This window comes from Miscanthus floridulus, chromosome 5, assembly GCF_019320115.1.
Source record: "Miscanthus floridulus cultivar M001 chromosome 5, ASM1932011v1, whole genome shotgun sequence".
NCBI lineage: Eukaryota > Viridiplantae > Streptophyta > Magnoliopsida > Poales > Poaceae > Miscanthus > Miscanthus floridulus.
In genome coordinates this window covers 72,014,732-72,021,683 of record NC_089584.1, presented here as the reverse complement: position 1 = coordinate 72,021,683, position 6,952 = coordinate 72,014,732, and the positions used below count along the sequence as shown (strand labels likewise).

Sequence of the window (6,952 nt, the reverse complement as noted above, 5' to 3'; positions counted from 1 at the left end):
AGTTTCTATGCTATAAGTTTAACATGTAGAACTTTATGCCTAATCATTCATATAACTTATATGAGTAGAATTAGAGCTAAATTGAGGTGCAGGTGCTGGGTGCTATGAGTAGAATTAGAACATGTAGAACTTTATGCCTAATCATTCATATGCCTAACCAGCTGCATAAGGCTTCATCTATTTCCTTTCTTCCTTACGGGGAAGGTGAAACAGTGGTTCTATAAGGAGAAGAAAGTTGTTAGTACGTGGGACAAATGTTCTGCAGTGTTCCTTGTGAAATTTTTCCTCATGGACAAAACCAATGCCCTAAGGGGGGAAATTTCAAATTTCTAGTAGACTTCAATGGAAGCCATCCCCGAGGCATGGGAGAGGTTGTAGGATTACATCTAGGCATGCCCACACCATAGAATGGAAAACTGGCTCATGCTCTAGAACTTCTATGAGGGGTTGACGCCCATGTTGAAGGGGCACGTAGATGCCGCTGTTGGAGGAGCATTTCTTTCCCTCTCCATCAATGGAGCCATAGCTCTCATCAAAAAGATGGTGGCTAATCAGAGCTGTGGGGAGGAATGAAAACAACAAAAACACATGAATACCATGAAGGAGGTGGATATGCTTGCCATAAAAATGGATTTGTTGCTGAAAAGATTTGACAAGCGTGCCATCGATAAGGAGGCAATGAAGGGCATTGTCAAAACCATGGACTCACAAATGACTTGTGAAGTCTGTGAAGAGGTCGAACACTCGGGGAATGATTACCCCAAAACCCATGTAGAAGCATCATACATCAACAACAGGTTCTGACAAGGTAACAATAACGGGTGGAACAATCAATCTCATCCGCAAGGAGGTAATTCGAATTACAATTCAAATTTTAATTCAAATCAACCATCCTTGAAAGACCTGGTCCTAGGCCAGGCTAAAATTAATGAAAATATAACCAAAAAGTTAATGTATAATGATAAAATGATTGAAAATATAATTACAAAACTTGAAAATTTATCTTCATCTATCAAAAATCAATTAAGCTTTAATAAAATGATTGAGACTCGAATAGCTCAAATAGTTGCCATGCTACTTGTTTTTGATTCGAGAAAGATTATGGGGCAACCTAAAACTTCTCTCGAATCTATTAAAATGGTCTCAATGAGGTTTGGTAAGCCTCTATGTCAGAAAAACCATGATCATCTCATAGATCCACCATTCATTGCCAAGAAAGAAGATCCTGGCCGCTTGACAATTACATGCTCAATCGGCCCGCATGTCTTCCATAATGCCTTCTGTGACCTTGGAGCAAGTATCAATGTCATGTCCAAGGTAATATATAATAAGATATTGGGTGGACCTTTTTCCACTGCACACTTCTGACTGCAGATGGCAGATCAATCTTCATGAAATCCAGAGGGATTAACCAATGATATCTTGGTGAAAATTTAAGACACATACATCCCTACGGATTTCATCATTCTAGACATGGGCCACAATAAGGAAGTTCCCCTCCTCCTAGGGAGACCATTTCTTAACACTACAAACGTAGTTTTACGCATAGGGTTAGGGCATGTTAGCTTTCACATTCAAGGACAAACAATGAGATGTCCATTCAATGGATTTGACATGCATACATATACTAAAAACAAACAGCATAAGAAACAACCACAAAAAAGTGTTAAGTAGGTATGGCAGGTGAAAAAGGTACAACCTACTTCTTCAGGCACGAATGTACCTTCATCAAGCAAAAAGTGAAAGAAGAGTCTTGCTCATTGGACTTTAAACAATGAGCCCTTGTCGAAGGTAAATCAGCAGTTATCCTTTCTATTTATAACCTATTAAATAAAAGTGCTAAACTTAGATAATTAGAATGCATAAAATCATGCTAAAAATCTATACTTGTTCATCTTTTCATATTTCTCCACTTAAATAAATCTTGTTTTACCTCTATGTTTTATACAAGTAAGTTTTGGTTTGGAGTATGGTTGGTGTTTAGGTTGATTAGCCTACCTCGATCAAATTAAACATGATGTCTAGTTTGATCATTGAACCAAAACAACTGAGTATAGACATGGGTAGAATAAACTTGCGAAAACCATATAAAAATATATGTAATAAAATAAAAATAACTTACCTCGAAGCCATCACAAAGCAAACTTAGACCATAGTCCATGAGCTAGCTTAGGGGAGGGCCCCAGCACAGGTAACTTATATCTTTTTATTTTTTTCATATTTTTAATTTTTTCATTTATTTTCTACATTTATTTATTTATTAGCATTTAAAAAATCAACAAATTAAAAATACCAAAAAAATAAAATATGATAAAAATACCAAAAATATGAATTTCACTCTCATATGTGTTTTAAGAATGTTTAGTTTCTCCTAAGTTGAAATAATGAATAGTTGCTTTGTCTATAATTCATCTGTACCTAGGTTGTAACTTAGTATTCCCTAAGATTTAAGTTTGTTGGCTAAAAATATCTCATCCTAAAAACTTGAAAACTTGTGGGTTGCAAATGCATGCTCCTTTTTTAAGTTGTTGTGAGTTATGATATGGTACAAATAGAATTTACTATAACTTTGTTTTAAGAAAGACTTGACATCTGGAGATTTCATTTTCAAAAATGCTCAAAATTCAAAATTCCTCAGTGATTATGAATACCTACCAAGGCTATATGACATGATTCAAATTCAGAACCTTTGTCATATGCTACTTGTTATTGTATTGAGCTTTATCACATTGTTGTGACCCTAGTTGAGATTCTCATCATGCACCCATGATCAAGACATACATACACCCACAAATAAATTGCTAACTCTTACATCGAGAGTTATGTAAAAACATGCTTTTCCATCCAACAAAATAATACTCCATTCATTTTGTCATGCATCTCTCTCTCAAAAATTTCATATGCCAAAAAGAATAGTATGGGCTATGCTAAAAAAGAAAAATATCCATGCCAAAAGGCATGGGAGAAAAAAAGAAAATGCATGCCAAAGAGCATGAAGAAAAGAAAAAAGAAAAAGAAAAAAAATAAGATAGCCCATACTTTCAAATAAAAGGCATTCATCCAAAAGAGAGAGATTCATGATCAAAGGAGTACCAAAAATATTTAGAATTAGGAAGTTATAAAAATTCCACACACTTGCACGTCTTGATCAAAGTATATGACTTGCATCTCCTTAAGGTCCGGTCTTTGACTTAGCAAAATATGTGATGTAAGTATGCCCCACTTTCATACCTCCCCAAAACTCCACTCAAAGCCATTAGTGGTAGGTTGTGAAAAAGAAGGCAAAAATAACAAATGCCATGGTGAGGTTTCGTACACATTGAGCGATCAAGAGAATCATTTGAGGAACTTACATTTATTTTGTAAAATTCATAAAACCTCCGAATAGATGGTTAATCGAGGAATGAATGATTGGTGATTCTGCTATAACCATTCTATCTTGCAACCACCCAAGAACTTGGAAAAGCTATACGCACCATAGGAATCAAGGTAAAGGGTGGATAAAAATGCCAACTTATTTAAATTGTGGAAGAATACTTTGTTACAGGCATGTCACTTATGAATATATTCAGCATAGTAGCAACTCCTGATCAACAACCAAGTACCTAGCTATTTGCTCGGGACGAGCAAAGGTTAAAGCATGGGGGATTTGTTGATAGACACTAACAATCAAAGGAGTACTACTAGAAGATAGACAAGAGTGGTTGCCCCGCTCTTACCTCTCTCATAGATTTATAGCTCAACCAGTCACACTAGGCTCTCTGGGTTTTGAGAAAATTTAATACAGATTTAATTGATGTGGATTTCTAGGACCCTAAGACAGTCCAACCCTATGAAATATAGACACTCGAGATCACTGCGAGTCGATGAACCATGAAATATAGTGCTAGCAACTATCAGGGGCTATCCAACTAGTCTATAGAACCCAACTATCAGGGGCTAACAACTAGTTCTAGTCTATAGAACCCAACAATTAGTTCAGGATACAAATAGGTATGAACGAATAACATAACTAATTGGCTAGTTTTTAGTTCACTATTTTTTAGCCATGGCTAACTAGTCATAGTCCATACAAATAGGGCCTAAAACAGTCTGATACTAGGAAATCTTGGCAGGCCAGATAATAGTCTTGATAAAACAACAAAATATAGATCGTGTCAACTCTTGCGCCAAGTTCACTGCATCCACCTGTCATTCATCTTGCGCACCTCCACCTTGTGCTTAGCTTCATTGTCCTCCTACTCCTCCTCCCATTCATCGTCATCATCGCTATAGGTGGCCTTTTGGATCAACCTAAAGAAGTAGATGTCACTGTTGTTGAGGTGGTTGCTTGCATAGAACTTGTCCCACCCGTACTTCAAACATGTGCGCACTTTATTGTTCATGATGGTCCTATCCAAGCCCACGCACCAAGATTGCCTAACCATCTATAGATCGATGACTTGCCACTGCTGGTAGACATGCGCTACCTCAAAGTCCACTAGCACATTATTTGACTCACACAAAAAAAGACTAATGGGAAAGATGACACTGATAACTTGCAACATCGGTATGTTCTACATCTCATGTGAGTGCTCACCAGATACTTTGCTTTGAGGTTGTACTTCTTAAGGATCACTTCAAAACTCTATAGCTCCATGATAGGTAGGGAGAGCTGACTACCACCAGCCTCGATGTCATGCGGGTACTGCTTGCGGTAGGTGGTAAGGTCAAAGACCTTGACGTTAATCTATGATTGGCCGTCATATCGCAATACAAGAGAGAACCCATTGCAGAGGTTGAGGGCACAGGCAATCTGCTTTGATCCCCAGTGGAGGTATAAGTGGCCGCCATTAGTGTCATCGGGGAACACCTCCACCTTCTACCGGGCCAAGCTCTGCTCATCGTCCAAACAAAGCTCGAGTTTCTGGAGACCTTCAATGGCCTAGGCCATTGCAGCCGATAGCTTCAACATGCACAATGATCAACATAGCCAGATAGAGGGACAAGTTCATTCCCAAAGGCAAACCCCAGTAGATTGGTTTCAGCACACAAAAAATGGGCACTTACCAATTTTTCCGCATACATTCTAGGAAGAAGGATCTTCATGCACTCCTGGTCACTTTGGCTCGGTCCTACCATGTCTTCTTGCAGCCTATTGATATTTATTAACTTGTCACTTGTTTTGAGTAGCCACCTATGATATGCCTACATCTCCTAGCATTACTTGTACAAGGTTGTCATCCCTAATGATGGTGCTAGAGATGCTTATTGATTTTGCCTAGTATTACTACTAGAATGATACTAAGTAGTTCTTTATTATTTCAAGTGACTAGAAAGAATATATAGATATGAATGAAAACAAATCCATAAGCGCACAGATAATATACCATTGTAGCACTTCACTTGAGAGTATTCCAGGTATTATTATTTATATTTTTACCATAGGGAAGGTCTAGCATGGACATGTATTGATAACTTATACTATTGATGGAGAAGTAAACCATAACAAATGTTCTACTCATAATAGGGATAAGTCATAGGTTAAGATATATGATAAGCATTGATTAATAATAATGATAAATCACTTAGAGTACTCCTTTCTATAGCATTAGCATGGTTTGGTAGATATTAGAGGAATAATTCCTAAGTCAAAGGATAAGTCATAGGATAAGATATTAGAGGAATAATTCTTAAGTCATTCTTAATTACAAGTCAAAGCATACATTGATTAGTGCAATTATACATAGTAGTCATTGCTAAGACCATCATCATATGTACACATAATGGATATTACTAAGGAAGATTAAAAACAAAGCTTGTCTTCCTTCGTAACTGTATCGTACGTGCATACCTATATTCGGGGAGTGGACTACAAAGGACTCAACGAGAGTGTCACATCCGTGATCTACCACATGACCTAGAATATAGGGTGTATCCATAGGTAAACAACGTTTAAGCACCACGCTTACACAATGTTGACCACCCACCCATGGATCCTTAGAGTGAGCGTTATATGAACTTATGCATGAACATGATGATAATCTAACTATACTAAGTATATAATCAAAGTAGACGATGAACATTATAACTAAGAACATGAACAATATGAATTACAATGCCATAATGATTGTAGCAAACATATAAAAGTAAAGAGATATACAAAAGAGAGGGGTACAAAGATTATACCAAACCATGTTCTTGACACGATCAGGAATCCAAGCAAAGCCTGCTTGCCTCCCTCTAGACCTAGCCTAACTAGTTATGCCCTAGAATTTATGGAGCTCTAAGGATGATTAGGGTTTCTGTCTTCTCAAATGACTTGATGACTATGGGTTCTCCTAGGGGTGGCAAGGGCTAGTATATATAGGCTGGAGCATCAATCATGAGCCCTTGAATGAAACTAACTTGAATAAACGGTGTAGATGCAATCCTTAAGGCGGTGGGGAACTAATGTAACGAGGGAGGACTGACATGTGCGCCCTAGGGGCTAGCCGGCCTATAAGTGGGGACGGCGTCTCGCCCTCCACTTCGGGTGTGGAGTCCTCTCGAGTTTTTTGGAACCTTCTAGGGTTATTTTTGCTATGGATAAGCGTGATTAATTCTGACATCTAGGTCCACCTTGATGGTTTTATGGATAAACCCTATAGAAATACAGATTCACCAAAACTCATGAAATTTGTTATTTTAAACCCCTAGACCTTTGTTGGTGATTACATTTATGCCCTTATGCATGTTATATTGATGATTTATAATGGTTGTTAACTATCATCAGCAAAGTTCCCCAACCTTAACCTTTGCTATTCCCTTAGCAAAGCTAAACTCATTAAATGGATCAGGAGTTGCATCAATGTTTTCACTCCTCAAAAGTACACATACATTCAAACAAGAATTCTCCTCCGAATTAGAATGAACCAATCTAACTTTCAAACTTACGCATATTACCTTCAACCATGGGGCTTCTTAGCTTTTA

The 6,952-nt window shown here is 37.6% G+C and overlaps 1 non-coding gene across 1 annotated transcript; it reads right to left on the bottom strand.

The window, feature by feature from the left end:
• Positions 1 to 303: 303 nt before the first annotated feature.
• Positions 304 to 410, bottom strand: LOC136455640 (small nucleolar RNA R71). Its single transcript, XR_010759124.1, has one exon. It is a non-coding gene; the product is annotated as a small nucleolar RNA R71 (small nucleolar RNA).
• Between the last annotated feature and the right edge of the window lie 6,542 nt (positions 411 to 6,952).